Source organism: Hemiscyllium ocellatum (assembly GCF_020745735.1).
Source record: "Hemiscyllium ocellatum isolate sHemOce1 chromosome 15 unlocalized genomic scaffold, sHemOce1.pat.X.cur. SUPER_15_unloc_10, whole genome shotgun sequence".
Lineage (NCBI taxonomy): Eukaryota > Metazoa > Chordata > Chondrichthyes > Orectolobiformes > Hemiscylliidae > Hemiscyllium > Hemiscyllium ocellatum.
In genome coordinates, this window is record NW_026867446.1 from 212149 (window position 1) to 222148 (window position 10000).

Below are 10000 nucleotides of genomic sequence, written 5' to 3' on the forward strand. Positions count from 1 at the left end.
ATAGCGGCCAACGACTCCCAGAGCCGGTTGTGCGGGGCTCGAGGTCTGCTCTCAACATCACATGCTTTTGGATGTGCTCAGGCAAGGGTCAGACCACATCCTTCCTGGCAGCACCCAAAGCAACCAGGCCGCTCGCGTCTCTCGCCTTCATTTTTCGACACAAGCGCCTGAGGAGGGACGCCACCCCTCCCCTTTGCGTCAAGAGACCTCCCCACCGGCCTCTGACTGATTCTTAGAACGGACGGAAAGAGTCGGGCAAGCCTGTCAAAGCTTTGAGCGAATGTCAAAAGCTTTAGACTTCCGCGAACTCTCCGGCTTGCACTGAGACGCGAGGTCGATGTGCTAAGCACCACGGGGCCCCTTTCGCCTGCAGGTCCCGAGCCGCCAACATGTTCTTAGTATCGTGTTCTCCAATCCTGGGTGACGGGCACCGCAGGGAGGCAGAGCCATCGCACTTGCCGGGTGGCAGAGGAAGGACCGGACTATGTACAATAGCGGCCAACGACTCCCAGAGCCGGTTGTGCGGCGTCTGCTCTCAGCCTAAGAGGCTTCTGGGAGTGCTCAGGCAAGGGTCAGCCTGCACCCTTGCTGGCAGCACCCAGGGGAACCAGGACGCTTGCATCTCTCGCCTTCATTTTCGACACAAGCGCCTGAGGAGGGACGCCACCCCTCCCCTTGCGTCAAGAGACCTCCCCACCAGCCTCTGACTGATTCTTAGAACGGACGGAAAGAGTCGGGCAAGCCTGTCAAAGCTTTGAGCGAATGTCAAAAGCTTTAGACTTCCGCGAACTCTCCGGCTTGCACTGAGACGCGAGGTCGATGTGCTAAGCACCACGGGGCCCCTTTCGCCTGCAGGTCCCGAGCCGCCAACATGTTCTTAGTATCGTGTTCTCCAAACCTGGGTGACGGGCACCGCAGGGAGGCAGAGCCATCGCACTTGCCGGGTGGCAGAGGAAGGACCGGACTATGTACAATAGCGGCCAACGACTCCCAGAGCCGGTAGTGCGGCGTCTGCTCTCAGCCTAAGAGGCTTCTGGGAGTGCTCAGGCAAGGGTCAGCCTGCACCCTTGCTGGCAGCACCCAGGGGAACCAGGACGCTTGCATCTCTCGCCTTCATTTTCGACACAAACGCCTGAGGAGGGAAGCCAAACCTCCGTGTGTCAAGAGACCGTCCCCGCCCCGGCCTCCGACTGATTCTTAGAACGGACGGAAAGAGTCAGGCAAGCCTGTTAAGACTTCCGCGAACTCTCCGGCTTGCACTGAGACGCGAGGTCGATGTGCTCAGCACCACGGGGCCCCTTTCGCCTGCAGGTCCCGAGCCGCCAACATGTTCTAAGTATCGTGTTCTCCAAACCTGGGTGACGGGCACCGCAGGGAGGCAGAGCCATCGCACTTGCCGGGTGGCAGAGGAAGGACCGGACTATGTACAATAGCGGCCAACGACTCCCAGAGCCGGTAGTGCGGCGCCTGCTCTCAGCCTAAGAGGCTTTTGGGAGTGCTCAGGCAAGGGTCAGCCTGCACCCTTGCTGGCAGCACCCAGGGGAACCAGGACGCTTGCATCTCTCGCCTTCATTTTCGACACAAAAGCCTGAGGAGGGAAGCCAACCCTCCGTGTGTCAAGAGACCGTCCCCGCCCCGGCCTCCGACAGATTCTTAGAACGGACGGAAAGAGTCAGGCAAGCCTGTAAGACTTCCGCGAACTCTCCGGCTTGCACTGAGACGCGAGGTCGATGTGCTCAGCACCACGGGGCCCCCTTCGCCTGCAGGTCCCGAGCCGCCAACATGTTCTAAGTATCGTGTTCCCCAAACCTGGGTGACGAGCACCGCAGGGAGGCAGAGCCATCGCACTTGCCGGGTGGCAGAGGAAGGACCGGACTATGTACAATAGCGGCCAACGACTCCCAGAGCCGGTAGTGCGGCGCCTGCTCTCAGCTTAAGAGGCTTTTGGGAGTGCTCAGGCAAGGGTCAGCCTGCACCCTTGCTGGCAGCACCCAGGGGAACCAGGACGCTTGCATCTCTCGCCTTCATTTTCGACACAAACACCTGAGGAGGGAAGCCAACCCTCCGTGTGTCAAGAGACCGTCCCCGCCCCGGCCTCCGACTGATTCTTAGAACGGACGGAAAGAGTCAGGCAAGCCTGTCAAAGAATTGAGCAGATGTCAAAATCTTTTAAGACTTCCGCGAACTCTCCGGCTTGCACTGAGACCCGAGGTCGATGTGCTCAGCACCACGGGGCCCCTTTCGCCTGCAGGTCCCGAGCCGCCAACATGTTCTAAGTATCGTGTTCCCCAAACCTGGGTGACGAGCACCGCAGGGCGGCAGAGCCATCGCACTTGCCGGGTGGCAGAGGAAGGACCGGACTATGTACAATAGCGGCCAACCACTCCCAGAGCCGGTAGTGCGGCGTGCGAGGTCTGCTCTCAGCGGAAGAGGGTTTTGGGAATGCTCAGGCAAGGGCCAGCCTGCACCCTTCCTGGCCGCTCCCACGGGAACCAGGCTACTTGCAATCCTTTCCCCCAATAGCAAGTGCCTTTTGGAGGGACGGCCGGAGTCAACGTGGGGTTTGCCCGCCCTCCAAAGTGTCAAGAGACCGCCGCACAGGCCTCTGACTGATTCTTAGAACAGGCAGCAAGAGTTGGGTAAGTCTGTCGAAAATTTGACAAAGTGTCAAAAATTAGACTTCCGAGAGCTCTTGGGCATGCACACAGGCCTGTCATTCAAGTGCTCTGCCCGCGGAACCGTTTTTCGGATGCCTTTCAAAGTGGTCCCGCGCCGCCATTTTGTTCTAAAAATCGTGTTCCCAGAAATCTCCGGGTACCCCGCCAACCTCACTGTGTCACAATGTCAAGTGGCACTGAATGGGTCTGAATTTCAAATTCGACTGCTTCGCTCTGGAACTCGAACCCGGCAAAACCGTTTGGATTTTTCCCGGTCCAGACTTCCGCGGCAGACAAAGTTAAAGTTTTCGGGCTGCAGACTCAAAACGACATCTGGCCAACCGCCGGGCTCAATTCGCCCAGTTCCTCCGGCACTTCGGAACTCATGTTCGGCATGAGTTTTTGAATCTTTCCCGATGCTTCGGCATTTTCCTCCGCTGACACTTAGAATATTTTTCACACTTGGCCGAAAATTTTTCTAAGTTTTTCTGGTTACTGATTTCTTCTTTTCGGGCATTTTTCTAAGTTTTCTTGGTTACTCATTTCTCATTTTCAAACATTTTTCTAAGTTTTTCTGGTTACTGATTTCTTCTTTTTGGGCATTTTTCTAAGTTTTCTTGGTTACTCATTTCTCATTTTCAAACATTTTTCTAAGTTTTTCTGGTTACTCATTTCTCATTTTCAAACATTTTTCTAAGTTTTTCTGGTTACTGATTTCTTCTTTTTGGGCATTTTTCTAAGTTTTCTTGGTTACTCATTTCTCATTTTCAAACATTTTTCTAAGTTTTTCTGGTTACTGATTTCTTCTTTTTGGGCATTTTTCTAAGTTTTCTTGGTTACTCATTTCTCATTTTCAAACATTTTTCTAAGTTTTCTTGGTTACTCATTTCTCATTTTCAAACATTTTTCTAAGTTTTTCTGGTTACTGATTTCTTCTTTTTGGGCATTTTTCTAAGTTTTCTTGGTTACTCATTTCTCATTTTCAAACATTTTTCTAAGTTTTTCTGGTTACTCATTTCTCATTTTCAAACATTTTTCTAAGTTTTTCTGGTTACTGATTTCTTCTTTTTGGGCATTTTTCTAAGTTTTCTTGGTTACTCATTTCTCATTTTCAAACATTTTTCTAAGTTTTTCTGGTTACTCATTTCTCATTTTCAAACATTTTTCTAAGTTTTTCTGGTTACTCATTTCTGCTTTTCCAACGTTTTACTAAGTTTTGCTGGTTACTGAGTTCACACTTTTAAACATTTTCGGGCATTTTTCTACGTTTTTCATGTTACTCATTTAGCACTTTCAGGCACTTTCCTATGCTTTCCTGCTTACTGATTTCACACTTTTAAGCATCTTCGGGCATGTTCCCTAAGTTTTGCAGTTCATTCGTTTGGGACAGTCAGGCAGCTTTCCTAAGCTTTCCTGGTAACCGAATTCACATTGTTGAGAACTTTGGAACCCTTCCCTAAGCTGTGCTGGTTACTCACTTTACCTCTTCAGACACTTGCCCCCGTTGTGACAGAGACCACTTCCCGACTCGGGAAATGCACCAAATTCGGCCTGAACTCAGAGGGCAGTCCCCCCTCGAAGGCGTGGAAGTCGGCAGAATCGCCGGGTCAAATCCGGCTGAGCTACCCGGCTTGGAAGCCTCAAAGTCGGTATGAGCTGTCAGGTTCACTCCCATCCCCGTTTGGACCACTTCCCGACTCGGAAATTCACCAAATTCGGCCTGAACTCAGAGGACAGTCCCCCCTCGAAGGCGTGACAGTCGGCAGAACCGCCGGATCAAATCCGGCTGAGCTACCCGGCCCCGAAGCCTCAAAGTCGGTAAGAGCTGTCAGGTTCACTCCCATCCCCGTTTGGACCACTTCCCGACTCGGGAAATTCACCAAATTCGGCCTGAACTTATACAACAGTCCCCCCTCGAAGGCGTGACAGTCGGCAGAACCGCCGGATCAAATCCGGTTGAGCTACCCGGCTTGGAAGCCCCAAAGTCGGTAAGAGCTGTCAGGTTCACTCCCATCCCCGTTTGGACCACTTCCCGACTCGGGAAATTCACCAAATTCGGCCTGAACTTATACAACAGTCCCCCCTCGAAGGCGTGACAGTCGCTAGAACCGCCGGATCAAATCCGGTTGAGCTACCCGGCTTGGAAGCCCCAAAGTCGGTAAGAGCTGTCAGGTTCACTCCCATCCCCGTTTGGACCACTTCCCGACTTAGGAAATTCACCAAATTCGGCCTGAACTTAGAGGAGAGTCCCCGCTCGAAGGCGTGGAAGTCGGCAGAATCGCCGGGTCAAATCCGACTGAGCTACCCGGCCCCGAAGCCTCAATGTCGGTAAGAGCTGTCAGGTTCACTCCCATCCCCGTTTGGACCACTTCCCGACTCGGGAAATTCACCAAATTCGGCCTGAACTGAGACAACAGTCCCCCCTCGAAGCCGTGGCAGTCGCTAGAACCGCCGGATCAAATCCGGTTGAGCTACCCGGCTTGGAAGCCCCAAAGTCGGTATGAGCTGTCAGGTTCACTCCCATCCCCGTTTGGACCACTTCCCGACTTAGGAAAATCACCAAATTCGGCCTGAACTCAGAGGGCAGGCCCCCCTCGAAGGCCAGGCATTCGGCAGAACCGCCGGGTCAATCCGACTGTGCTACCCCGCCCCAAAGCCTCAAAGTTGGTATGAGCAGTTAGGTTCACTCCCATCCCCGTTTGGACCACTTCCCGACTTAGGAAATTCACCAAATTCGGCCTGAACTTAGAGGAGAGTCCCCGCTCGAAGGCGTGGAAGTCGGCAGAATCGCCGGGTCAAATCCGACTGAGCTACCCGGCCCCGAAGCCTCAATGTCGGTAAGAGCTGTCAGGTTCACTCCCATCCCCGTTTGGACCACTTCCCGACTCGGGAATTCACCAAATTCGGCCTGAACTTAGACAACAGTCCCCCCTCGAAGCCGTGGCAGTCGCTAGAACCGCTGGATCAAATCCGGTTGAGCTACCCGGCTTGGAAGCCCCAAAGTCGGTATGAGCTGTCAGGTTCACTCCCATCCCCGTTTGGACCACTTCCCGACTTAGGAAAATCACCAAAATTCGGCCTGAACTCAGAGGGCAGGCCCCCCTCGAAGGCCAGGCATTCGGCAGAACCGCCGGGTCAAATCCGACTGTGCTACCCGGCCCCAAAGCCTCAAAGTTGGTATGAGCAGTTAGGTTCACTCCCATCCCCGTTTGGACCACTTCCCGACTTAGGAAATTCACCAAATTCGGCCTGAACTTAGAGGAGAGTCCCCGCTCGAAGGCGTGGAAGTCGGCAGAATCGCCGGGTCAAATCCGACTGAGCTACCCGGCCCCCGAAGCCTCAATGTCGGTAAGAGCTGTCAGGTTCACTCCCATCCCCGTTTGGACCACTTCCCGACTCGGGAAATTCACCAAATTCGGCCTGAACTTAGACAACAGTCCCCCCTCGAAGCCGTGGCAGTCGCTAGAACCGCTGGATCAAATCCGGTTGAGCTACCCGGCTTGGAAGCCCCAAAGTCGGTATGAGCTGTCAGGTTCACTCCCATCCCCGTTTGGACCACTTCCCGACTTAGGAAAATCACCAAATTCGGCCTGAACTCAGAGGGCAGGCCCCCCTCGAAGGCCAGGCATTCGGCAGAACCGCCGGGTCAAATCCGACTGTGCTACCCGGCCCAAAGCCTCAAAGTTGGTATGAGCAGTTAGGTTCACTCCCAAACCCGTTGGGACCACTTCCCGACTTAGGAAATTCACCAAATCCGGCCTGAACTTAGACAACAGTCCCCCCTCGAAGGCGTGACAGTCGGTAGAACCGCCGGGTCAAATCCGGCTGAGCTACCCGATTTGGAAGCCTTCAACACAAAACCCATCCGGCAATGCCACTCAAAAAGGGCCCAAATTCAGAAACACCCCCTTCAATAGGTACCACTTCCTCGGAGACACTACCGGGACACGCTCCCCTCGGCGAAAATTAAGCCCCCACCACTAACTGAAGCCAACCGCAGCCCCAACTTCAACGGAGAAATCAGTAACCAATTCAAAAATGCACTTGGTTACTGATTTGTACTGCTTCAAAAATATTCTAAGTGTCGCTGGTTACTGATTTGTACTGCTACAAAAATATTCTAAGTGTCACTGGTTACTGATTTGTACTGACTCAAAAATATTCTAAGTGTCGCTGGTTACTGATTTGTACTGACTGAAAAATATTCTAAGTGTCGCTGGTTACTGATTTGTACTGACTCAAAAATATTCTAAGTGTCAGTGGTTACTGATTTGTACTGCTCCAAAAATATTCTAAGTGTCGCTGGTTACTGATTTGTAATGCTACAAAAATATTCTAAGTGTCGCTGGTTACTGATTTGTACTGCTTCAAAAATATTCTAAGTGTCAGCGGTTACTGATTTGTACTGCTTCAAAAATATTCTAAGTGTCGCTGGTTACTGATTTGTACTGCTTCAAAAATATTCTAAGTGTCAGTGGTTACTGATTTGTACTGCGTCAAAAATATTCTAAGTGTCGCTGGTTACTGATTTGTACTGCTCCAAAAATATTCTAAGTGTCGCTGGTTACTGATTTGTACTGCTTCAAAAATATTCTAAGTGTCGCTGGTTACTGATTTGTACTGCTTCAAAAATATTCTAAGTGTCAGTGGTTACTGATTTGTACTGCTTCAAAAATATTCTAAGTGTCGCTGGTTACTGATTTGTACTGCTTCAAAAATATTCTAAGTGTCAGTGGTTACTGATTTGTACTGCTTCAAAAATATTCTAAGTGTCGCTGGTTACTGATTTGTACTGCTTCAAAAATATTCTAAGTGTCAGTGGTTACTGATTTGTACTGCTCCAAAAATATTCTAAGTGTCGCTGGTTACTGATTTGTACTGCTTCAAAAATATTCTAAGTGTCAGTGGTTACTGATTTGTACTGCTCCAAAAATATTCTAAGTGTCGCTGGTTACTGATTTGTACTGCTTCAAAAATATTCTAAGTGTCAGCGGTTACTGATTTGTACTGCTTCAAAAATATTCTAAGTGTCAGTGGTTACTGATTTGTACTGCTTCAAAAATATTCTAAGTGTCGCTGGTTACTGATTTGTACTGCTTCAAAAATATTCTAAGTGTCAGTGGTTACTGATTTGTACTGCTCCAAAAATATTCTAAGTGTCGCTGGTTACTGATTTGTACTGCTTCAAAAATATTCTAAGTGTCAGTGGTTACTGATTTGTACTGCTTCAAAAATATTCTAAGTGTCGCTGGTTACTGATTTGTACTGCTTCAAAAATATTCTAAGTGTCAGTGGTTACTGATTTGTACTGCTTCAAAAATATTCTAAGTGTCGCTGGTTACTGATTTGTACTGCTCCAAAAATATTCTAAGTGTCGCTGGTTACTGATTTGTACTGCTTCAAAAATATTCTAAGTGTCGCTGGTTACTGATTTGTACTGCTCCAAAAATATTCTAAGTGTCGCTGGTTACTGATTTGTACTGCTTCAAAAATATTCTAAGTGTCGCTGGTTACTGATTTGTACTGCTTCAAAAATATTCTAAGTGTCAGTGGTTACTGATTTGTACTGCTTCAAAAATATTCTAAGTGTCGCTGGTTACTGATTTGTACTGACTCAAAAATATTCTAAGTGGGGCTGGTTACTGATTTGTACTGCTACAAAAATATTCTAAGTGTCGCTGGTTACTGATTTGTACTGCTTCAAAAATATTCTAAGTGTCAGCGGTTACTGATTTGTACTGCTTCAAAAATATTCTAAGTGTCAGTGGTTACTGATTTGTACTGCTTCAAAAATATTCTAAGTGTCGCCGGTTACTGATTTGTACTGCTTCAAAAATATTCTAAGTGTCAGTGGTTACTGATTTGTACTGCTTCAAAAATATTCTAAGTGTCGCCGGTTACTGATTTGTACTGCTTCAAAAATATTCTAAGTGTCAGTGGTTACTGATTTGTACTGCTCCAAAAATATTCTAAGTGTCGCTGGTTACTGATTTGTACTGCTTCAAAAATATTCTAAGTGTCAGCGGTTACTGATTTGTACTGCTTCAAAAATATTCTAAGTGTCAGTGGTTACTGATTTGTACTGCTTCAAAAATATTCTAAGTGTCGCTGGTTACTGATTTGTACTGCTTCAAAAATATTCTAAGTGTCAGTGGTTACTGATTTGTACTGCTTCAAAAATATTCTAAGTGTCGCTGGTTACTGATTTGTACTGCTCCAAAAATATTCTAAGTGTCGCTGGTTACTGATTTGTACTGCTTCAAAAATATTCTAAGTGTCGCTGGTTACTGATTTGTACTGCTTCAAAAATATTCTAAGTGTCAGTGGTTACTGATTTGTACTGCTTCAAAAATATTCTAAGTGTCGCTGGTTACTGATTTGTACTGATTCAAAAATATTCTAAGTGTCAGTGGTTACTGATTTGTACTGCTTCAACAATATTCTAAGTGTCGCTGGTTACTGATTTGTACTGCTTCAAAAATATTCTAAGTGTCAGTGGTTACTGATTTGTACTGCTTCAAAAATATTCTAAGTGTCGCTGGTTACTGATTTGTACTGCTCCAAAAATATTCTAAGTGTCGCTGGTTACTGATTTGTACTGCTTCAAAAATATTCTAAGTGTCGCTGGTTACTGATTTGTACTGCTCCAAAAATATTCTAAGTGTCGCTGGTTACTGATTTGTACTGCTTCAAAAATATTCTAAGTGTCGCTGGTTACTGATTTGTACTGCTTCAAAAATATTCTAAGTGTCAGTGGTTACTGATTTGTACTGCTTCAAAAATATTCTAAGTGTCGCTGGTTACTGATTTGTACTGACTCAAAAATATTCTAAGTGGGGCTGGTTACTGATTTGTACTGCTCCAAAAATATTCTAAGTGTCGCTGGTTACTGATTTGTACTGCTTCAAAAATATTCTAAGTGTCAGCGGTTACTGATTTGTACTGCTTCAAAAATATTCTAAGTGTCAGTGGTTACTGATTTGTACTGCTTCAAAAATATTCTAAGTGTCGCTGGTTACTGATTTGTACTGATTCAAAAATATTCTAAGTGTCAGTGGTTACTGATTTGTACTGCTTCAACAATATTCTAAGTGTCGCTGGTTACTGATTTGTACTGCTTCAAAAATATTCTAAGTGTCAGTGGTTACTGATTTGTACTGCTTCAAAAATATTCTAAGTGTCGCTGGTTACTGATTTGTACTGCTCCAAAAATATTCTAAGTGTCGCTGGTTACTGATTTGTACTGCTTCAAAAATATTCTAAGTGTCGCTGGTTACTGATTTGTACTGCTCCAAAAATATTCTAAGTGTCGCTGGTTACTGATTTGTACTGCTTCAAAAATA